Below are 24,578 nucleotides of genomic sequence, written 5' to 3'. Positions count from 1 at the left end.
GCACAGAGGACGGCCTTTAGCACTATGGATTACTTCCTAGTATGGATATCCTCTGAAAGAATCTTCAGAGAAGGGCAGAATTTGTCCTGCAAGGAAGATATGGAGGAAGGGTTGGTGTCTCGGCAGGGAGAACGGCATGATTAAGAAAACCATAGTCAGTGGCAAGTGAGGAAGATCATCAGGGTCAGTAGATGGAACGCTAGAGAAGGAGCTAGACCCGCAGCTCCCGGGATGGACCTCCTTGGCCAGTGTCTTGATGGAGTCTCCTACAATTGTATCATTTCACTGGAAGATAGTCTCCCATGCTTTTAGGTTAAATTCATGTTTAATCCTTTTCCTCTTGCCCTATTTCCCAGTCATGTGCATTTACAGGCTCTTACAGATATGATCAAATTGGGTTCATACAACCCAGAATTCCCATCCATGCTAGAAAGTTTGAATTAAAGCCACCTTTTGGATTATACCCTCTGCATTGGTACGTGCAGACGAGCTATGCAGAGATGTATGAAATCAACTGGTTAGATCAAGAACTTAAAAAGACAAACACCACCCACCCAAAACTCTTGACTATTCAATAGCAAACATTTGCATGGAACTTGAGATCTGACAGAGGGATGCATTTTTGCCTCAGCCTAGATCCAACCGTCTTTTGCCCTACTTATTTCTAGCATGAACACATTGCCAATCTGTATTTTTCTCTCCTTTTTGACTTTCTGGGTCCTAAGGAAATCCTCAAGACTAGGATGGACCCAGGACAGCTCCACCAGGGACTATAGTGCTGTAGAGTGAAGATCACTGTCCTCTTCCCACGCTGTCTGTGGAGGGTCCGCCCTTGGCCAATTCCTTCCCTATACTGAAGCCCGTCTTTCTGTGTTCTGCTTAGGAGTTCATTCATTCATTCAAGAGCTATTTATGGGGCACTAACGATGTGATAGGTATGATGCTGGTGACAATGAACAAGACAGTGGTAGTGTCTTCCATCTTGGAGCTAAAGATCCAGAAGGGACACATTTTAGTTTTTAATTGAAACGGGGAGGTGTCCTTCAAACAAACAGCTAGAATCAACTATTAGGCACAGTTAGATCTCGATTAGAAATTCTCTTTTCTGAGCCCCACAACCTACCCAATGGTTAGGTCTTAGCTCACATATGATCATTTTCTTTCCCTTTGCAATACCCAAATATGCTTTCCTCAGAAATTTTACCTTCTTTGTGTTTGGTATTTCACATTTTTCCAGCTCTTTGGAATGTGTTTTTCTTTGCTTTTATCTAGTCTTGTTTTCTCTGCAGGAATTGAACAGACCTCAGAGCTGTTGGCGAAGAAACAGTAAATATTTATACAGATATGGGCATTTTGTTTGGATGATATGAGGTCCTGTTCACACTTTAACCAATGATAATAACTAACATTATTGAGACGAGGGGCCAGTGTGGAGTCTTAGGTTCATTCCTTCCTTTGATTCTTACAACAACCCTGTTCAGTCAATACCACGAACATCCCCATTTTGGAAAGGTCAGATTGAATCCCTTTTATCGAGAGCAAGGCCAGTTTCATGGGCACGTGCTCTATAGGACCACACAGGGCTCTGTGCTTTGAAGGGCCCCAGATATTGTCTAACAGGCTGCTGGAAGTTCTTAATAATTTTTGAATTATTTTTAATAATTCCAAGAAGATGAATATTCTTAATCCATTTTTAATTATACGTAGGGCCCCGCTTTTTTCTTTTGTACCGGACCTAGAAATTCTGTAGTTGGTCCAACTACAAAATCTGTTCCTTTCACAGCTCCTCTGCATTAGGTACCACTCCTCCTCCAACCCACCCCTCAGTATTTCATGTCCAGGAAGGGCCTCTCCTCTCCTAGGAAAATCCAAAGACACCTGCTTCAGTCTCCAGCTTGTGGGCGGGTCCTCACTGTGAAGCGAACCACCTTTTAACATATAGTCTCTCCAGCACATCTGCTCTGTTGACGTAGCCCTCATTTTATGGGCCTGGATTAATTCCAAAGCAAACACGAAGTACTCAGCTGAAAAACTGTAAACACAAGACATGACGCACATCTCCAACTCCCAGCAGCGTCTGCCAAGGGACCCGAGTCCCTCCGTGCTCTAACCTGTTTGGTGTAACAAAATCCTTGTGTCCCCTGTTCAGAGTAGGAGTTTCCAAATTGATTTTAAGATCTGTAGGCCAGAAGGCATTGTGGCTGGGAGAAAACGCCTTGACATGCATTTTACCTCATCTGCCTGCCTTGGGACCACTGGATGGTCATCCTGGGATGCCCACCCTCCTGAGAACGATGGGTGTTCAGAGGGTCACCACCTATGCAGTGCTCTGCTCAAGGGATCTGAGGACCAAGGGGTGGGGGGCATGAAAATCAACTTTAGGTCTTCTGTTCAAGCCCTTGTGTGCTGGTGCATGAGTCCATCAGCCTGGAGGAAGGGGCACCTTTTGGCAATCTGTCCACTGGGAGAGAATGCCTGTTTTATCATTCAGACAGTGGTGCCATGCCTATAAGTAAGTAGCCCCAGATATCCAGGAGGTCAAGCAACAGACCTCAGGATCATCAAATAGCAAATGCATTCTCTGTGTCCGTGTCCTGGGCCTCTGGCCTCCTGACAGTGGTGACCTAGTTCTTGTTTCCAAAAATGACAATTTCCAAATAGAGTTTGTTTGTCAATCTCATTTTCGTGGCATTAGCCTTGCATGAGTGGAAAACACACACACGTGTGCACGTGCACACACACATCTACTCGTGGGTAAATAGACCTCACCTTGTATTCTTCTCTCCTGTTTAATTAAATGGAACGGTGGCCGGATTTCCTGGTGCTGTGACCTTGCGGAAGTCCCTGGAGCTCTCTGGGCCTCTGTTTCTTTACCTTCAACCTGCTTTTGATCGTGAATATTCTTTGTAAATTGTTTTTAACAGCAGGAACCAGTGCTCCTTTCCCCAGTTCAAGGAACGTGTCTCTGCTACCCTTACACTGTCAGCTGTTCTCATGGTCTCAGCCTGACGGGGCCCTTCCTGGTCCTCCCAGAAACATCTGGAAGCAAACCCCATTCTTCTGGGCTTCAGGCCAGTTGGTTCTCTTAGTAAGCACACAGTCTCCCACCCAACAGCCAAAATGATCTTAATTAAAACAAAAACAAAAACAACAAAAACTTTCACTGTGAAGATCAAGATCTTTGCTATGATCTAATAGCCTCTATAACTTCATTACACTCCCCCCACCTTCTCATCGCCAACCAGACAGACACTCTTCAGTCCCTTCACTAGCCACAATATTTCTGCCACAGGACATTTGCACATGCTTTCCCCCCACTGCCTGGGATGCTACAGCCCCCAGTCCCCACTCAGGTCCCTGGCTAGCTCTTATAGTCAACTTTCTTTGGCTCAGACATCACTTGTCTAGGGATAGACCCTCTGATTGACTCTTCAAATCAGAACAAGACTCCCTGTTCTAAGCGACAGCTAACTTTCTGTACTTCTCTTCCCGGTGTGCACCATGTGTCTCTTCCACCAGATCATGTGTATTATAAAGGCAGGGCTCTGGTGTCTTGAGCACCCTAGTGCATCCTCAGAGCCTGCAAAGAACATGCCTCTAACAGTCACATGAATACAAGAATTGTCTGATTCTGTGGCTTGCCACCTGCTATGCCACTGGTTCAGTCTACTCTGTGCCCAGCTGCTCACTTCCCCACAAAGTCCTGGAACATCCATTCCTCAGATCTCCCCCTGTCAATCTTCTGAGATAGACAGAGTGGGTTATATTCACATTCCCTCTCAAATATGCTCATGTATCATCTTTTCAGACAGGACTTCCCTGACCCCTCCATTAAGATCAGACCCCTGCTCATTCCCATTCATCCTGTTTGGCCACATTTGGCCACATAACTCACTGACCACCATATGATACACAATATGCTTCGGTTTTTCATTGGTTTGTATCTGTCTTTCCCCACTAGTATGTAAGCTCCACCAGGGAAGATATTTTAGTCTGTTACTGTATCCTTGGAGTGCCTGTCACAGAGTAGGCTTTTTTTTTTTTTTTTTGAGTAAAGATAGATTTAGAGAGATACATACTACATAGAGTGTAGGCTGTTTCAGAAGGCAAGAGAAAGGCCAAGAAGTGTGGGGGTTGGGTGCTTAGGTTAAAGTAAAAGTAGGTACACACTCCATAGACAGAGTGTGGGCCATCTCCGAAGATGAGGGAGCGAGAGAGGCATCCAAGAGGCGTGGTGTTGCCAGTTTTTATGGGCTCGGTAGCTTCATATGCTAATAAGTGGGAGGACCATTCCAACTACCCTGGGGAAGGGGCTGGGATTCCCAGGAACTGGGCCACCACCCACTCTTTGATCTTTTATGGTCAGTCTCAAAGATGTCATGGCGCCTGTGGGAGTGCCATTTACCATGTTCACGTATTACAATGAGCATATAATGAAGCTCAAGGTCTACCAGAAGTCAAACCTCCCATCATCTTGAGCCTTGTGGCCTGGAGTAGGCATTTATTAAGTATCTGTTGAATGATTAAAACAATGGATACATGGATGGGTAGATGGATGGATGGATATGGATGGATGGATGGATGGATGGACAGACAGACAGAAGGATGGATGGATTTGGCCTTGGGTTTTAATATCAGTAGTAATCTCCGCTTGCTAGATTGTGAATTTGGGGATGAACACCAATCATTCTTACACTTTGAGACAGACATCCTGGGGCAAGTCCAGGGATCCTCTGGCTTCACTCGGTATGGGCAGTTACTTGGCACTCGCCATTTTGTGCAAGAAGATATTTGCTTCTGTTCTTCTCTTCTTCTCTGGCAATTTGAAAATTGTGGTTGAAGTAAGAATTTCCAAAGACCTGTTACAGTGCAATACATATAAAAGCCAAGCCACAGATGATTATACATTCCCTGTTGCCAGATTAAAGCATTTCCTCCAGCTTGCGGAATCATTTACAATTTCAGCTGTTAATTGGAAAAGTTACTGATGTGGCAGCCATTCAGCTTGGGTTTTGGGGGGACAGCTCCAGTTTCAAATATGCTACTGTGTTGTGTCTGTAAATCATGGAAATGACCTAGAAATTGCAATGTTTTGGCATTCCAAATTATTGCCTGCACCTGGAAATAGCACAAACAAAGAAATCTTTCCCAAATCCTATTTGGTTTGGAAAATATAATCAGCATAGTTTGGGGACTTATCTTTTATTCTAGTCCATTTTCTTGTAAACCATTACAGGCCACAATATATTCACATTTATTTTTTACCTTTTATCAACCCACTGAATGGCTTTTATTTTCTACTGATGACTTGTTAAGGGCAGGAATCATGTTTAAATGGTGTATTGGTTGGATCCTTTTGGCAGCAAGAAATTGGAAACTCAACTAAAAATAGCTTAAGCAGAAGGGCATGTGTGATCTCACGTAACAATTCAGAGGGTGAGGCTGTACTAGGGTCCACTAATTCAGATAATTTAGCAATTCAACATCAGTAAGTTTTCAGGTTTTTGCTATATTTCTGCTCTGCCATTCTGCCATTCTCATTGTGTCTGTTTATCCTCTTAGGCTGGCAGTCCTCCCGGTCCCAAGATAGCTGCCATTGCTCCAGACAACACACAGAGATGACAACACTCCAGAAAAGAACAGGAAATACCCCTTTAGGATTTTCCTTCTTATTAAAAAAACTCCATAGGAGCCCATTCACCTCTCCCAGAAATTTTTACTGACATCCCATTGGCCAGATTACCATTTGCTTTAATCACTTAGAAAAAGAAATGACATTCATTAAGATTGACTTAGAACAGTGATTCTCATACTTGAATGTGCGTTAGAATTCCCTGGAGGGCATGAGAAAACACAGAAAACACAGCTGGGCCTGACTCCCAGAATTTCTGATTCAACAGAACTGGGGTGGGGCCTGAGATTCTGTGTGTTTAAGTTCCCAGGTGATGCGGATGCTGCTGGCCCCAGAACAAGATTTTGAGACCCAGGGACATAGAGCAATCTAGATTTATCCCCTTTGGCATTGGGGAGAAGCTCAGCTTTCTTGAAGGGCATGGTTGTCAGGAGGTGAGTGAAATATTTTGGTTTCTGTCAGCCAGAAAATTACCTCTTGTTTAGTTAGCCAAAAGCAACTGACACAACTGACATCATACAGCAAAAACATGATATTTCATGTAGTTAGTAAGAGTTAACTGAGGGTGGACTTGAATCTGGAGACTGAATTGCGTCTAAATGTGGATCTGCCACCATCCAGGGACTTAACAACTTGCATTCAACTGACTACAATATTTCCATTTTATTTACTCGTTGACACACCGTAGCCTCAGAGAATCCTGCCCCCCTGCCAACCCTAATTGAGGTACTGACTCATCACAGTTTGTAATTAACTGATTTGAGGAGGCCTGTCTCCTTGTGTTGGGTGGGATCCTCTAGGAGTCTGTTACCGTGATGATCCTACTTAACTGCTTTCCGGATTCAACGGGAATGTTCTGTCTGCCTTTATGAAGCCAGTTCATATTCTGGATTCTCAGAGCACACCCTGGGGATCACCTGCTTCTGAGTCACTCGGAACACTTATTACAGGCGGATTCCTGGGTCCCTCTGCAGGCTGGGGAAATCAGAACCCCTGAGGCCTGAGCTGCAGGAATGTGCCTTTGCAACAGGTAACCTGGGCAGTTCTGATCTGCGCGGAGGTGTTAGAATCACTGGTGTGCAGTGTTTGTTCGGTGTCACCTGTTATCTGTCCATAAATACATTCTCTTACCCACCCAGAACATCTCTGGGTGCTCATCTAAGCAGTTTAATTATTTTTTTAAAAGATGACAGACTAGATAACAGGAAGCAGACAGCTCTCTAACAAATCTCATCGTTCCAATTTTAAGCAGAAAATGTACCGGCTCCGTGTTCTGATCCTGAGCTTAGAATGGAGTAGAGAGCTCAGGGACTATCTTCAGGCTTAGCTCGCCCCGGGGCCAAGCACACACTGAAGAAAAGGCTCCCGGGTTTAGGACTGTCTGGGTCAGTGATAGACTTAAACTGCCAAAAAGCTAGCCTGGTTGTAATTTGCATCTAATAAAAGCAGGATTTATAGAACAAAGACCCTAACAGCGCCTCTCTGCAGTATTGCTTATGGAAATAACGCCTTTCCTTTTTGCGGTTTGCCAGATCTATGCTATCTAATAGTGGTAATAAAGGTTAAATTAAGTGAGTGCTTATTCTGTGCCGGGCTAACCCTTCTAAATGCATTATCTCATTTAATTCACATACAGCCCTGTGAGGCAGGTTCTAATGTTTCCATTTTTACGGGTGAGAAAAGAGGAGCTCGGTTTAAGGAAAGTCACCCCTGATCGTACACTGGGTAGGGGAGCCCAGGTGTGAAGTTTGCTTTAACCTCAGGCTGTCTTGCGTTCATCTGAGCCTCACAAAAGAGGCAGGGCCCGGCTTATTGGGGATGTATCATTGTTTGGGATCCCAGCTCTGCACCCGCTAGCTGTGTGCGTCTGTGAAACGGCAACAGGGAGACGGACCTGCATCCGCAGGTGTGATAGGAAAGAAACACCCCTGTAATGCACGGGCAAAGGTTCTCCATCAAGGGAACTGTGTTTTTATCCTGGTCTCATTGTTCACTCGGGGACCCCATGCTCACAGAGGAATGAGGGCAGCTGAGAGCAGGGAACGGTGACCAAGATGGCACAGTGACCGGGGCGCACATGCGCCCAGGCAGATGGCTCATCTAATCCCCAGATATTTGCAAAGCAGCGCCTGCACTCCAGGGACGGAGCAAGGCACTAGGAGAACAGAGGTGAACAGGTATGGTCTTCGTGCAGCTCTGGTGTGTTTAGAAAACAATGCACATAACTAGGTCAGTCATTTAAAATTGTGACGTGAAGGATAAACAGCAAAACTGTATCACATGGGCAACCGAAGGAGTGTCTCCTAAAGAGGAAATCAGACTTCAAGCTCCAGAGGACTCAAATAAGACTTATAACCTAGGCACAATTAGAAGAGAGGCAGAGAGACCTTTCTAATCACCACCCCCCCAAACTGCTAGGCGCCCTCGAAGGAGAGCAGAAAGCCTAAAGACAGACAGCGGCTGGGGACGCTGGTTGCGGGAGCCCTCATGCATCCAAGGCTCATAAGTTTAATGATCTCCAAGGTCAGCCCTTGATGCTGGAGGTTTTGTGTGTCTGACTTTTGGCACTGTCTTAAAGGATACACTTGGGTGGAGAGGACGACAGAAAACCCCAAATGCCCAGAGAGGACATTCAACCCCTAGAATATTAGAGAAGGCAGTATAATGTAATGGGTGAGAACATGGATTTTGGAATCAAGTACACGCTGGTTCAAATCCCAGCTCTGTCATTTACTAGCGGTGGGAACTTGGGCAAGATAATTCAACAGTAAAAATGTGGTATGATAATTAGAGTGACCTTGCTGGGGTGTTTGAGGATTAAATGGGATCGTGTACCCACAGAAGAGTAGAGATAAGAACTTGGGTCTGTCTACGCTGAAACCCCATAACCTTCAGACGAGGCACATGCAGCGTCCTTCCTACCCCTGCTGCACCTGTTTGGAAACCACTGTGGTCCTTCCTGACTTCAGTCTCTAAACAGTCTTCTTTTATTTCCTGAGAGCTCAATCTATAGGCCAAAGTAATGAGCCTGATCTGATTCAGTCCAAGAACTCTGGTCATTGAACTTGACTTGGTTTGTCCATACTTTGTACATTTTGGATAACAGGTTATTGCTAAAAGGAAAACCTTTAGCTGAATCCAATGCATTCACAGCAAGCGAAGCAGGAGGAAAATGCCTAATTCCGGCTTGTTAGCCACTGAGCTTCTGAGGACAGAATCAGCTTAGCCGCTTGCAAGTAAGCGAGCATCACAGAGCTTGGTTGAGCTGGCAGCAAGGTAACAAGCTGTGTATGAAAACCCCGGGATTAAATCTCCACAGCAAAACTGCTTGGTGCACAGGATCAAAAGAGCTGCAAGGGGAGAGGGACAATGAGCAAGCTCCCTTCCGCACACCCGCCCGACCTTTACCGTCAGGAACACCCCAAAGAGGGTGGGCTTTGGCGCCTTATCAAAAAAAAACCAAGGCTGCGCTTTAGATTATAATTAAAACAATAAATTCTTCTCCCCTGTGTGCATCCCGTTTAGATTGTTGACACTGTGTCAAGCTGCTAAGAGATAAACTCACTCGGCTTCTGATGCTCACCACACTGCTTATGTGCGAGTCCCTCGGATGGTGTTTCTTTACATGACAACTTGCAAATAACACGTTGGAGTTTCTTTCCTTCTACTTCTCTATCAGGTTATTAACACTGATACTCATGGAACTGTCAAGGTGTGAGAGCTTTCATCCTGATGTGTGATGTAGGTCCCAGCATGAGCTGTTTAGGAATCCAGGGAATTTGTTTGTCCGGAAAAATGTCAGATGATCCGTGTGATGTTTTGAAGTCTCCCAAAGACCAGTTGTTGTCGACTGTGGCAGGTGGTACCAGGCCAGCCCCTGAGCAAGGATTTAAGAGGTTCCCTGGATCCTTACTTCTTCTTTCTTTTAAGCATCGTAAATGCTTTGCTACGGTGGATCCCACTGGTGCTCAAGCCACAATCAAGGGTTGGAATGCTGCTTAGAGCTGTAGGATCCCAACCTAATCACCTGACTTGGGAAATCTGGGGCCTTGGAAACACTGTCCCAGCCAAAGTGAATAATTTTCAGTCTGAACCTAACAGGCGATGTTTGTCTCAATCTTGGACCTTTGCGAGTGAGGTTCTCTTCTCTGAAATGATCTTACCATTCAACCTTCCCTTGGGCAACCTCAGTTCATCCTTCGCACCTCAGCTTAGAATTAACGGCTTCTATTTCAAATAGACGTTTTGTTTTGAAATAGTTTTAGATTAACAGAAAATTTGCAAACATAGCACAGAGCGCCCATGTACTCTCAACTCAGCTTCTTCTGTTGTTACTATCTTACATTATTGTGGTACACATCTCACACCTGACAAACCAATACTGAGCATACATTTGACCATTTTAACTAGCTGTTAAAACTAGAAGCATCCAGTTCAGCAGCAGGAAGTATATGCACACTGTTGTGCAATCATCACCACCAGCCATCTCGAGAGCCTTGTCATCTTACCAAACTGGAACTCTGTCCCCATTAATCACTCACTCCCCTGTCTCCCTCTCTCCCAGACCCTGGCAACCATCATTTCTGTCTCTATGAATCTGGCTACACTAAGCACCTCATGTAGCTGGAGTCATACGTGATGTGCACTTTTGTGATTAGCTTATTTAGCTCAGCATAATGTCCTCAAGATTCACCCATACTGTAGCAGGTGTCAGAATTCCCGTCTTTTTGAAGATTGAGTAATATTCCATTGTGTATTCAGTCGGCCCTTCCTATCTGTGGATGTGGAACCCACAAATACTGCAGATACTGAGACTGAGGATAAGGGACTTGAGCTCGGATTTTGGTATCTGCATTGGGTCCTGGGAGCAATCACTCCCCCTACCCTAAAACCGAGGGACAACTTGTATATACCACATTTTGTTTATCCGTTTATCTGTCCATAGCCACTTGGGTTGCTTCTACCTTTGGCCTCTCTTTCTTGACCGACCCGGATTATCCAGGTGCATCCTGTGGTCCCCTCCATCACAGTGTTTATCTCATGGGAGCTTCCTTCCCTGTCTGCCTTCACACTAGACTCCCAGCTCCTTAAATACAGGTGCCATGTCTGTGAGTTGCTCACCATTGCTTCTCCATGATCTAAAAGTGTGCCTGGTTTACATGAGGCATTCAGCAAATACTTGAAATGAGTGACTCATAGGATGGATGGATGGATGGATGGATAAAAAGATGGGGGGGTCCTAAGCAGATGTCTTAAGGAATACAGTTTGATTCCTACTGTCAAGTCCAATGGGGGAGCATGTGATTATAAAACAAGAATTCAGGGCAAAGGGAAACCATGAGGTTAAACTGACATAGAACAGAGAGCAAGAATGGAGCCCTTGTAGAGATAAAAATAATATACAAAGGGTCATTTGCAGGGGGAAGGAAGTGAAAATTAAAAATTTCTCTCTGCAAAGATAGCCACATTAACTCCATCTTATATGTTGACAACTGTCCTTGGAGGGAACTTGCCACAGTCGGGGAGCATGCATCGCCATGCCCTCTGTGGTGGTGCCCATTCATCCGTAGCACGGAGAGACCATCACTTAACTGCTCCCCATTGGCACGGAGATTTAGATTTTGACTGTTGCCAGCGGAACTGCAGCATCTTGAAATACTTTTTGTGTGTATACCCATGAAGTAAATTCTTTGAAGGAGAACTTCTGGGCTAAATGTTTTTTAAGGACTTACACTTTGCATTTTGGTAGACGTTACCAGGCACCTCTCCCAAAAGTTGGAACTGGCTTCTGGACTGTGATTTGTTTTGATTGCTGTTAGTCATATTAACCAGTGTACAAACCATGCTGGTTAACACGCATAAGGTTGGACTGTTTGGTCCAGTTTACTTCGGAGCCTCACTAGGGCTCTTCAAGGAGTGAGTCATAATATTCTCTAATTTATAATCAATCCTGAAAGGGGGGCAGGGATGGCTTTTTTACACATAAGCTATGCACAGCAGATCAAGAAAGGGGAGATATCCAGAGACATTGACCTCAAACATGATTTGAAGTTCTGTCCATTTTCTTGTCCTCAATGGATGTATTTAAAATGGAAGAGACTGAAGAGGTTAAGACCTTCAGTCGCCTTCCCTTAAGAGTGATGTGTGATTCTATTCTGTCTGGGAGCTCCAGGGTCTGGCCCACAGCTGGGCTGTCACTACTGCTGGGAAGAGGTGTCACTGGTTTGGCATGCCCTATATTCCGTGTTATTTCCTGCTTCCACGGGTCGAATGTCAGCCCCACTCAGTATGTGCTGAAGAAGCTGATGGAACGGAGTTGGGGGCTGATGTTTCCCAGAGTAGAGATGAGGCAGTAGGTAAAAAAAAAAAAGTGGCAGAAACAGTTTAGTGTGTGTTTGACACCACTTAACCACTCTGCCCAGCATCTTGGCATCAACACACCCCGCCTGATACTTGACATTAGAGAAAAAAAAAAAAAATCAAAGCGAATGTGGCATCCTTCTGTTAACTTCTTTTCCTCCACAGGGCAATGGGAGAAAAGTAGCTTCTCTTTTAATTCAGACATTAAAAAAACACAGAGACAGACATAGACACAGGACATTTTTCCCCTTTAGGATAAGATGTGGCTCCTCTTCTACCCAACTTCAACCTGCTGTTGGGGGAGAATTTATGAAGCAACATAAACTTGCCATTAACATAGCACCTTCTCGCAACTGTCACACGTGATTCTTCAGGGGTTAACTCATTTGCAAGTCAATTTTCTCCACCGTTGCTGCATTGTAAAGTCTAGAAACTAGTGTTATGAAACTTGCAAAGAAAACATTATGTCATTTTGATATAAAATACTTTATTTTTAGAATATTACATTTATGCAGTATACCGTGCAAACGTACAGTTTAAGGTTTACTGTGAAACACCTCCTTCCACGCCTCTCCCCAGCAGCTCGGCTCCACTCCCCAGTGGTTCCACTGTTACCATTTTTGTGCAGCATTCCAGAGACAGTCAGTTAATACACAAGTAGATTCACGTAAATTACAGCATGCGGTCACATGACTGGGGTGATGGCACAATTATTTCATTAAAAACAGAAGGCACAGAAAGGAATACCTGTTTTACAGAGTTTATTAAATGTAAATGTCATTAGATAAAAACATTGGAACGATAGGGTGAATCCATGAAAATGGTGGCACTGCTTTTAAGTCTATTTTGCTTTATTTACAGCAAGCGCCATATTAAAAGGAACATAGTAAATAATCAATGAAATTGATTTACTGATTTTCCTCTTTGCTTCCCGGCTCTGTAATGGACTGGGACAACTCCTAAAATAATAGGATCTTTTTGTGCTCCATTTGGCTGGATTTTAATTGCTGGAGAAAGCGAGAGAGAGAGAGAGAGGGAGAGGGAGAGAGGAGGCATTATGTAATCCAAGAGTAGTTTCTTCTTATTTGTCAGTTTCCCCACCCCACTTCTTTGCTGCCTTCATATGTGAATAGAGCATGTGGATGTTCATTTTTGTCTCACAATTGCTTTCCTCCTAGGCAACCCCAATGAAGAAGGCAGTTATGCTAGAGAATGTGTCAAATGCCCAAGCACCTTCTAGCTCTCGAACTTTTTTTTTTAAAACCCCCTCAAGCACTCTTTGAACCATCTATTAACTGGCAAACACTTGAGATGTTAATTAGAAATCAATGTTATCTTTTTATTAAAGCCACCTCCTACCCCCATCTTCCCCAGCTATTATGCTTTTGAACAAATGGTTTCTGCGGTACCTCCTTGGGTTTCCTAGTGCACTTCAACTTTACTAAGAAGATAATCTATCCATGCCTCTAACTCTTAACAATTAAGGGTGGATTCTCCCTTCAGGCTAATTTAATGCGATTTGACGGTGCCCTCAGGTAGCTGGTGCACAGCCAGCTCCAAGGAGCTTGGCTCTTGGGTCAGACGGGCTTCACTCCTTATTACTAATGTGTCTTCAGATGAGTTCTAATGCTTTGCCTTTCCAAAGCTTAATTTTCACTTCTGTGAAATGGACCTGATAGCAGAAATGAACTCCTAAGATTTCTGGGGAGGGTTAGATGAGATGATGTGTATAAAGCCATTAGCAAGTAAGCGTTCTTTTGTGTGTCAGCTATTACTCTTAATGCCATTTTGTTGGGGAAAACATCTCACCCGTTTCCTCCTATTCATTCATCCATTATTTACGGAGTCCCCGTGCTATTCTGGGCACCGCTGCTGAGCCACTGTCTTCCCCTGTGATTCCTGCATGTCCTACGATTGTGCTCCAAGTGATTGCCACACTCTGCAGGTGTTTGCCGCAGTGAGCGATTGCTCACTAAGCCAGGCAGTCCTTTGAGAGTTCATAAGAGCTTAGAAAAGACAGATGGGTGTCTTTTTAATGACCGGAGGCTCCTCTCAAGAGCTTGTGTTTCATGCAGACACCCAGGAGGGGTATCTGTGTTCCTTCCTGCCATTGTCTGTTGGCTCACAGGAATTCGGGAGGGAGATTACTCAGGGGAAAGAGGGGGAAAGCGTTCGACTCCGTTTTCTGTGCTGGGCGGGACTAGTGAGGAGTGTGCATCTGGAGGATGCGTCATGGGAGGGCATCCTGGGATAGCGGTGTAGCCAAGGCGGTGCTTCTGGAGTCTGAGCCCTTGATTATAGCCTTGGCTGCTTACTGCCTGAGTGACTTTGGGCAGCTATTAAGCCTGTTTGGGTCTCAGTTTCCCCATATGAAAATGAGAATTGGTTTGTTCTAAGGCATTGACGTGGCTAATATAGCCACCTGAAATATTTTAATGTTTGTCAATTCTATACAGATAGGAGGTGGCATTTATTGGGTGCTTAGTGTATGCCAGGAACTGAGTTGAGAACTTCTCAGCAGAGAGCCAGCTGCAGGGTAGTAACCCATAAAAAAGCCTCTGGAGTCAGAATATTTGAGTTTGAATCCTCCCTGCAACAGTTATAAGCTGTGATCTTCCTCAGTCTCCTTCACCTTTTCTTTTCTTCACATCCTGCATCTATAATATGTGAGAATTCACTGAGATTATGTGTGTAAAACACTTTGAGAAATGCCTGGCAGATGTGGAGCACTGACGAAATGCTGGTTACTCTTTCCCATATGTAAAGCATGACAGTGGTGGTTCGGTGGTGTTACCCGTAGTGAGTCAGCCCAGGGCAATTAAGTAACCAGCCCAGGTTCACGTGACTCATAAGATGCAAGAAGCAGACCTAAGTTGGTTTTTGTCAGTTCCTCTGCAGGAGCAAAGGCTACATGAGCAACATTCTGAAAACAAAGTCTTCCTCATCTCCAAGGGATAACAACGCCCAGTTGTCCCTGGAAATGTCACCGTGGGGGCACATTCTATAAACTGTACAAAATTAAATCCCTCACTTCATTTCCCCAGAAAGACCCCTCTGAAGCATCACCGCACCCCTGCAAATCTGCACGGCAGAGGCGAGGGGATGTCAGTAAGATTTGGTCTCCCTGCAAAATCCCTGCAAAGATGTATGAGGCTGCATATAAATTGCATTGAATTTGGCCAGCCATGGGCTAGCATTGCTTTTATGCTGAATATCAGTGAAAAGTATGAAATGGAGATTACATTTTCAATTCGGGCTTTTTTCCCAAAGCTCTGCAGAGATGCCCTCATTCCCATCCCTCAGAGCAGAATTGCACTGGTGTGGAATCCCGGACTCTCCTTCCCTTGCCGGGAAGTATATGGAGCGCTCGCTCTCACGCTGCAGCAGCGGGTGGGTAGCACTCTTCTTAACAGCTAGTTACTTTATTCCTCTTCCCCCAAATCCCTGCCGTTTTCTCACTCCTTTTTGTTCTTAAGATCTCTCACACATGAGGACCACAAAACTAACCACAAAAAATAGCATTCTTGTGGATGCGAAAACTGGTATATCTGTCTCTTGGGTTGTTCAGGGCAGAAATAAGACATTGATGCAAATGTGGTTCATCCACCGACAGTGAGAAACATGCTTATTACTTCTTCCCGAAATACATATATTCATACCAGCTATTTCAATTCCTTTCCCCCAACAGCCCTAAATCATTGTCAGTGCTCAGCTCCAGCTTGGGTCTATGAGAAGAGTGTTTACCGGTGGGGGGTGGGACGGGAGGGAATTATGCATCTGGCTTTACATCAGCAGTAGCTTCAATATTTCAACAGCCCTTTCTCCCCATGTTCTTGCCTCTCCCTCCTGCCCCCTGAAAGTGATTGCCTGGCTGACTCCCCAAAGAGAAAATGTGCTAAGTGAACTTGACAGATTCCAGGCAGGCTCCATATGGCAAGGCCTGAGTTGCATGTTCCTGGGATCCCCAAGCTGCTCTCACCTTATTAAGATGGCAGTAACTACATGCAAGTCAAGTTCACTGCATCGGTTTTAATTCTTTGGGCCCTGGAGACCAGCCTCAGACTTCAAGGTGGATTTGGAGGCAGCATCACCCACTGCAGATCTGACATTTTCCTTCCCTTCCCGAACTCACGGCTGGGAGGCAGGTAGGTCAAAAAATGGACCCAGAACTGAGGAAAACCTTAGGCAAATGTGAAGGTGAGGCTAGAGGGCTTTCTTAGGGCTGCCAGCAGAGTCTAACAAAGACATTTCAATATTGTGTCATTGTTTACTTCTTGGTCTGTACTGTCTGAACCTTCGGACTCCCACACCTAATTGAGACTTTGACTTTGATTCATACCTCTATAGTTTGCACTCCTCTCTCTCCTCGCATGGTTTTAAAGACGTGGGAAAAAATTAACTCCAAATCAAATAAGTTACATTTCAAACGGACGAGCACTTGCAACTCAGTGATTAAGGGCTGGAGTTGAATGCCCACATTTAAAAAATAAAATAGGAATTTGTTAGAATGAGTCTGTAAAAGAGAATTCTTTGATGGCTTTTCACTTTGCTCAGGGTTTATAGAAAGTGTTGCTACCTTTATATAACGTAGTTTTCCATATTCTGAGAGCACGATCATTCTGTAGAATGAAGACTCCTAAGGGGCCATCGTATTCAAATGGTGAAAAGAGACAGCAGTTGGAAAAAGAATAGAATGCATTCCAGATGGGGCTCACAGGGAAAAATATATCCGAAGGGAAGGCTCTTTTTTGGGGCAGCGATGAGGAGATAGGGGAAATTAAACTAAAAAACGGTCTAGTAATTGGAGCTGTCCAGCTGGAGAAGCTGCTGAAGTGCTCAGGATGGGGGTGAGCCTTGCCGTGGATGGAGAGGGAACATCTCTTGTATGATATGTGAAGTTCCTTCCGGATCTGAGGTCCCCAGATTCTGGGCCATTGACACACCCACAGCAAAATACAGTGAGATGATTTCCTATGCAAGCCGAGTTGATTATAGTTACAAATGATTCAGGTGATTTCAGAAGCCATTTTGCCAGCTTTTCACTAAATGCAACAAAAAACCTCAAGCTCTGAATTTGGAGAATTGAATCAATTTGCATTTCTTTTTTTTTTTAACATTTTTTATTGATTTATAATCATTTTACAATGTTGTGTCAAATTCCAGTGTTCAGCACAATTTTTCAGTTATTCATGGACATATACACACTCATTGTCACATTTTTTTCTCTGTGAGTTATCATAACATTTTGTGTATATTTCCCTGTGCTATACAGTGTAGTCTATTCTACAATTTTGAAATCCCAGTCTATCCCTTCCCACCCTCCACCCCCCTGGTAACCACAAGTCTGTATTCTCTGTCTGTGAGTCTATTTCTGTCCTTTATTTATGCTTTGTTTTTGTTTGTTTGTTTGTTTTTGTTTTTGTTTTTTAGATTCCACATATGAGCGATCTCATATGGTATTTTTCTTTCTCTTTCTGGCTTACTTCACTTAGAATGACATTCTCCAGGAGCATCCATGTTGCTGCAAATGGCATTATGTTGTCGGTTTTTATGGCTGAGTAGTATTCCATTGTATAAATATACCACCTCTTCTTTATCCAGTCACCTGTTGATGGACATTTAGGCTGTTTCCATGTTTTGGCTATTGTAAATAGTGCTGCTATGAACATTGGGGTGCAGGTGTCATCCTGAAGTAGATTTCCTTCTGGATACAAGCCCAGGAGTGGGATTCCTGGGTCATATGGTAAGTCTATTCCTAGTCTTTTGAGGAATCTCCACACTGTTTTCCATAGTGGGTGCACCAAACTGCATTCCCACCAGCAGTGTAGGAGGGTTCCCCTTTCTCCACAGCCTCTCCAGCATTTGTCATTTGTGGATTTTTGAATGACGGCCGTTCTGACTGGTGTGAGGTGATACCTCATTGTAGTTTTGATTTGCATTTCTCTGATAATTAGTGATATTGAGCATTTTTTCATGTGCTTTTTGATCATTTGTATGTCTTCCTTGGAGAATTGCTTGTTTAGGTCTTCTGCCCATTTTTGGATTGGGTTGTTTATTTTTTTCTTATTGAGTCGTATGAGCTGCTTATATATTCTGGAGATCAAGCCTTTGTCGGTTTCACTTGCAAAAATTTTCTCCCATTCCGTAGGTTTTCTTCTTGTTTTATTTCTGGTTTCCTTTGCTGTGCAGAAGCTTGTAAGTTTCATTAGGTCCCATTTGTTTATTCTTGCTTTTATTTCTTCTAGGAGAAAATTTTTTAAATGTATGTCAGATAATGTTTTGCCTATGTTTTCCTCTAGGAGGTTTATTGTATCTTGTCTTATGTTTAAGTCTTTAATCCATTTTGAGTTGATTTTTGTATATGGTGTAAGGGAGTGTTCTAGCTTCATTGTTTTACATGCTGCTGTCCAGTTTTCCCAACACCATTTGCTGAAGAGACTGTCTTTATTCCAATGTATATTCTTGCCTCCTTTGTCAAAGATGAGTTGACCAAAAGTTTGTGGGTTCATTTCTGGGCTCTCTATTCTGTTCCATTGGTCTATATGTCTGTTTTGGTACCAATACCATGCTGTCTTGATGACTGTAGCTCTATAGTATTGTCTGAAGTCTGGGAGAGTTATTCCTCCAGCCTCTTTCTTTCTCTTCAGTAATGCTTTGGCAATTCTAGGTCTTTGATGGTTCCATATGAATTTTATTATGATTTTTTCTAGTTCTGTGAAATATGTCCTGGGTAATTGGATAGGGATTGCATTAAATCTGTAGATTGCCTTGGGCAGTGTGACCATTTTAACAATATTGATTCTTCCAATCCAAGAGCATGGAATATCTTTCCATTTTTTAAAGTCTTCTTTAATTTCCTTCATCAATGGTTTATAGTTTTCTGTGTATAATTCTTTCACCTCCTTGGTTAGATTTATTCCCAGATATTTTATTACTTTGGGTGCTATTTTAAAGGGGATTGTTTCTTTACTTTCTTCTTCTGTTGATTTATCGTTAGTGTAAAGAAATGCAACTGATTTTTGAACGTTAATTTTGTAACCTGCTACCTTGCTGAATTCTTCAATCAGCTCTAGTAGCTTTTGTGTGGACCTTTTAGGGTTTTCTATATATAGTAACATGTCATCAGCATATAATGACACTTTTACCTCTTCTTTTCCAATTTGGATCCCTTTTATTTCTTTCTCTTGCCTGACTGCTGTGGCTAGGACTTCCAGGACTATGTTGAATAGGAGTGGTGATAGTGGGCATCCTTGTCTTGTCCCATATATTAGTGGGAACAATTTGCATTTCTTTTAACTAAAAGTAACCAAAAACTGACTACCAGTGAGTGGCTTAACTCAGAAAGAGGTGTTTTTTTTTTTTTTTAATTTAACAAGAAGCCTTCAAAGTAACTGGTCCTAGAGTTGATTAATTGGCTTAATGCCAGCATTAAAAACTCTGGTTGCATTTAGCCATTACTTCTCCTCATGACAGCAAGGTGGTTGCTAAAGTTCCGAGCATCATGTTCACACACCAGTGCCTCAAGTCTAAAAGCACAGGGACAAAGCACTTACTTTTTAACAAGGCATCAAGGAGACATGAAATTACATCTGATTTGCCAGAACTGGATAGCATACTTGCAAAAGGTAATTGCATGACCCTGACCAGTTTAAGTTGATCATTATTTATTCCCTATGTCTGAGTAAGTGGACTCACCTCACTGAGATCAAATAGTATTATCCCTTTACCTGAATAAACTGAAATTCTATTAGTAAGTTAACAACTTAATGGATGTGGGTAGTTAGTAATTAGATGACATAAATCCACCTAATTTATATGGTATGGAGCTATTCTTAAATTTCAGCAGAAGGATGGTTTTTTTTTTTTTTTTTTCCGATCAATACTCTCCTAGGATTCATATGCTTATGTACCCAGGAGACAATCTCTAGCCTCCTCCTTCATGTGAAGGTAGAAGAGACACCCATTCATGCTTTCAGCTTCTTGGCAATACCTTTTGCAGAATGTCAATGACTTTCTCATGGGGATCAAGGTAATCAAGATAATGAAAATATTATTTTAATTTTATAAATGCTCCTTATGAACCAAATATTGTACAGAATAGTTCATATACATGGTTATTATCTATTTAATCATTGCAACAGTCTTATTTCTTAGAAGGACAGAGGGTTAGGGATTACTGCTACCCTAGTATCTCAGAGAGGGAAAACCTGAGCTGTAAGCTGGCCAGACTCAAACCCAGTACATTTTACCACTCTGAATACTACCTACCAATTATCCTCTTGTTCATACAGGTCTTCAGAAATGTGGGTGGGGAGGATGACCGGCTGGCCTTGGCGTGGCTTCCTGTTGGTGGGAAGGGAGAGAGTGTCCCTCTGAGTCTCATCTTCAGAATTTGGAGGTGACCTCTTTGCTCATCTGTACATTTCTGTGGTAGGAAAAGCTGACTCCAGCCCGGAGACTTGACTCTACCATATTTGCCCTTGCTTTGACCTGCCCCTGCCCGCAGGACACTTTAGCAGCCTTGGAGACTTTGTCTACAGGAAAGGATGTGGGCAGCTCCTTTCTCCTGGAGTCTAGAGTATTAAACTGACCTCGTGCATCTGATCACAGTCGATTGATGAGAGGATGTCGCTCTCTGATTTTGTTCCAACCCATGTCTCACTTTTGGAAGCAAGTGTAGCCAGAGTTTCTTTCTTTTAGTGTTATCACGGTGTCAAATCCACCCTTCCCCACCACACCCCATTTTTAGCAGAGCCCTGTATTCACCAGAACACTTGTCAATAATTCACTTTCATAATAGGCATCTTCAGCTTAATTTGGGAGTTTTATCTGAGATTCTACCCTCCCCAGTTTGTGACAGCAAAGTTTACTGAATCTATGCGGAAAATGCAGGTGCCAGGGGGTGGGCATTAGTAAGTCTCAAGAATAGGCACCAGTTACAGCCTGGTATTAGCCCCTTGATGGCTGTGCTCAGAAAACACATGCTTCTTGCTAAAACTGTCTCTTAAAGCTGTTCATTATCATTTTCTTGAATAAAGGTGGAATATCTTGGGTCCTTGACTACTTGTGAAGGCTATGTCTCTTGGGAGAACCACATAAACTCTCTTGAGTTTCAGTTTTCCATACTTCAAGTGGGCACATTTGTCTTGTGCTGTTTGCCACACTGGGTCTTTGGGAAGCAACATGGGGTCATGGCCGGAGCAAGAAATTTGAGGCATGACAGATCTGAAATCCAGTCCTTCTACTGGGTTTTCTGTGGTCCTCAGTTTCTCCATCTGTAAACTAGGGCTAGTGATACTAACCATGTTGTGCTGTTTAGAGGGTTAAGGGAGAGACTGCCTGAAACATAGTAGGTGCTCAGTGAATATTTATCCTAATCCCACAAATGAGAAAGTGGATACGGTGTTCCTTTGGGAAAAAAAATGAATGTGATACAGACATTTGTTGTTTGCTTTAATTATCACCATCTCGTATTTTTCTCCTATGGTATTTACTTCCTGAAAGCTGCAAGCCCCTGTTTCCATCACCCTCCTTGTTTCAAGCACAGACTCATTTTCAGTTGTGGGTTCCCTCCTGCCTGAAGGCCTTGGAGCCACATGAGCAGATGCAGCGCTGAGAGCCGTGTGTGGAGCCAGAAGCACAGGCCACTTTCTGCTGCTGAGAAATCCTCTTCCCTGCAAGGGCACAAGCATGCCTGCAAGGGGATGTGGGAAGCCGTTTGTGCAAAGTCGTAATTAATGATCTGCTGGGTCTTGGCACTTATTCGAGGAAACAGAAAGCCACTGGGGAATTGGATAAAAGTCATCCTCCTGGGGCCCATCTCTCCTCGGAGAAGTAGCAGATCTGGGAGGGGCAGGTGGAGACTTAAGGGGTTCCCGTTCTCTCTGTACCTTTCAGAACTATCACACATTTGCTTACTGTGCATGACAACAGGGTGATGCAGGCAATGGACTCTGGCTTTTGAGAGAAAAGGTCCTGGGCTTGACTCCGAGCTCTGCCTCTTACTCCTTGTGACATCTGGGCAGGCTGCTTCACTCTCTGGGCCTCAGTTTTGCTCATCTGCAGAATGGGGACAGTGCTGCATACTCTGCAAGCCTATTTGGGTTAGGAATTAAAACAATGATATAAATGGAACATAGTAGGGTTTCAGAAGCACTAGGGATAAAATATTACACAAGGTAGACTTCGCCTGTGTCTTCAGGGCACTGACAGTTTGGTGGATAATGAAAGTTATATTATCTCTACAACATGTAGACTTGTGGATATTTCTGCAGCTATTTCTGTAGAATTGATGCATGTACTTCTAGTGATCCATAAATGGCTGCCGAATTATCCAGATACGTGTGCACACATACGTATATACATATATGTATAATGTAAATGGGTGTTTGGTGACATACTGAGATGGTTCTTTACTGTTGTTACTCTCTTTCGGTGAGTTAGCAAGAATCATATCATACACACCTCAGTTTGATCCTGCTCGCGGCTGGGTGGTTTTGGAAGTCAACCTACCCCTTCAAATGACTATGGACAAATCCCTGAGTGACACCCGGCACACAGCACCCACAGCAAGTATCTCCTATTGAAAAGCGATTTGGTATTCCTCGTGCCAAACTTGTGAGACTGCTTTGACTATTACATAAAAGAGTCCTTGTAAGTCATCTGGCCCCGCGTCTTCACACAGCAAGGGCTAGCCATGGTCATAATAGTGACAAGCTCTCCTGCTCTGTGGTAACAGCAGTCATCTTTTAGCATCTACCCTATGGTGTCGCAGAGAGAGTTTCTTGATCTAGTACGTCCAAAACACTCAGTACAGTGCCGGCACGTTCTAAGAGCTCAGAAGGTGTCATCCGCGATTGTTGTTGTTTTTTCTATCTTTAGAGCAGCCTTTCCAGGCACATTGGGTAGGACTTACAGCCTCACCTTACAGATGAGGAATGCAGGGCTCAGAGGGACTTGTCCAGCCCACACAGCTAATAGTGACAATAATCACTATTATGTAATAAGCAGCAGCCTTACTTCTGACCTTCTCCTACCGCTTCAGTCTCTCCTTCAGTTTCTTTCTGGTTCTTCTTCTTTTTTTTTAATCAGGAGTCAGCTACTAGCATTGCTTGTCTCTTCCCTCGGATGGCCTGGGGTTTGTTTGGGGAAGCAGTCGTTGAGAGACGAGGCTGAGTTCCAGAGACACCGATTCTGGATCTGCTTCACTAGACAACCCGGTGGGGAGAGGATGCTGGGACAGGCCACCCTTGTCAGGGAGAGGCGCCCCTGCTCGGGGTGACAGCCCACGGTGACAAGGGAACTTTCCTTCCCGGTTGTTTACTTATGTGCTTGGATGCGCTAGTAAGCCCCTGCCTGCCCACCTCTATGCAAATGCGGCCTCCCACATGCTCGGGATGTTCTGTCCCCATATCCTGAACACCACGAGCAGCGGGATGGGCTTGGCTTCTGCAAAAGCAAGATCTGAGAGGAGGGCAGCTTTGCCTGCAATGAGCTCTTTGTGGATGTTATCTTCGGTTGGAAAAGGCCTTCACCTGGGTATGAGGGCTGACAAGGTGTTTCCTCCAGGGCACTGGCTTTCCCAGGTCATGAACCTGGGCCCCTCAGCCTGGAACATGGTGGGAGGAGAGGGAAGCCACCTCCTCCTCCCATACTAACGGCTGCTGGTTTTTGTTTTTTTCTTTACCCTCCCTAAGTCGGTGGAACTGAGTTCCTCCAATTATAACAGGGCTGTGTTTAATTCCAGAAGCAAAGCACGGCCCTTATTAATTTCTGCTGTGTGTCTGCGGGCCTTGACTTGCCAAACTATTTTGGGTCCCTACTGGGCTCTACAAGATACTGGAAGTCAAACAGGACAGCACGTAGATTGCTGACTACAAGTGTTGTAAGAATCCGGCAGACCTAACTCCATATCCCAGCTCAACCTTACCGGACACATGAGCTTGGACAGGTTATGTGTATTCTTGTGAGCCTTGTCTTCCTCATGGGTAACAGGAGGACAGTATTATGTATCACGTAGGGCTCTTGTGAAAATAAAAGAGTGTTATATTAGATAAGCACTTAGCGCAGTGCCTAGTACCCAGTAGGCACTCAACAGACGGTAGACACTGTGTCTGTACCATTTATATCCAGGCCCTGCCTACGATGCCAACTTTGTCGTCTACTTATGCACTCCCTGGGCGAGGGATATAGACAGACAGTGGTCTTATGGGGCTGACTGACATTAAAGAATGGGTTTAGTTTCTTAGAGTTTGGGAAATGCTGATATTTCAAAGAAGGTTTTTCTGGAGTCAGGGTTAAGTCCAACTACCTAAGAAAACAGGTTACTGGGGCCATGTGGTTGTGTAGCCAAGGTTGAGAAATAGGCCTAGGGATAACTAAACCAGCTGCTTTTCATCCTGAGAGATTCAACTTGAACTGGTTTGTAGTGGAGGCCGCACATCAAAGTATTCTTTTTCTTTAAGTTAGTATTTACATGCAAAAAAGATTCATCTATTTACATGTACAGTTTGATGACTGTTGGTAATTGTAGACAACGTGATAACCTCCACTATAATCAAGATATAGAACAATTCTTCATTTTAAA

At 43.9% G+C, this 24,578-nt stretch overlaps 1 protein-coding gene across 18 annotated transcripts in view; it reads left to right on the top strand.

Annotated features, from left to right (window-relative positions):
• Window positions 1–24,578, top strand: part of RBFOX1 (RNA binding fox-1 homolog 1) — a 1,985,071-nt gene that overhangs the window by 1,756,206 nt on the left and 204,287 nt on the right. The gene's annotated exons all lie outside the window — the stretch shown is intronic.

Source organism: Camelus dromedarius, chromosome 24, assembly GCF_036321535.1.
Source record: "Camelus dromedarius isolate mCamDro1 chromosome 24, mCamDro1.pat, whole genome shotgun sequence".
Classification (NCBI taxonomy): domain Eukaryota; kingdom Metazoa; phylum Chordata; class Mammalia; order Artiodactyla; family Camelidae; genus Camelus; species Camelus dromedarius.
The sequence above is the reverse complement of the archived record's forward strand: the minus strand, read 5'-3'. Positions and strand labels throughout refer to the sequence as shown.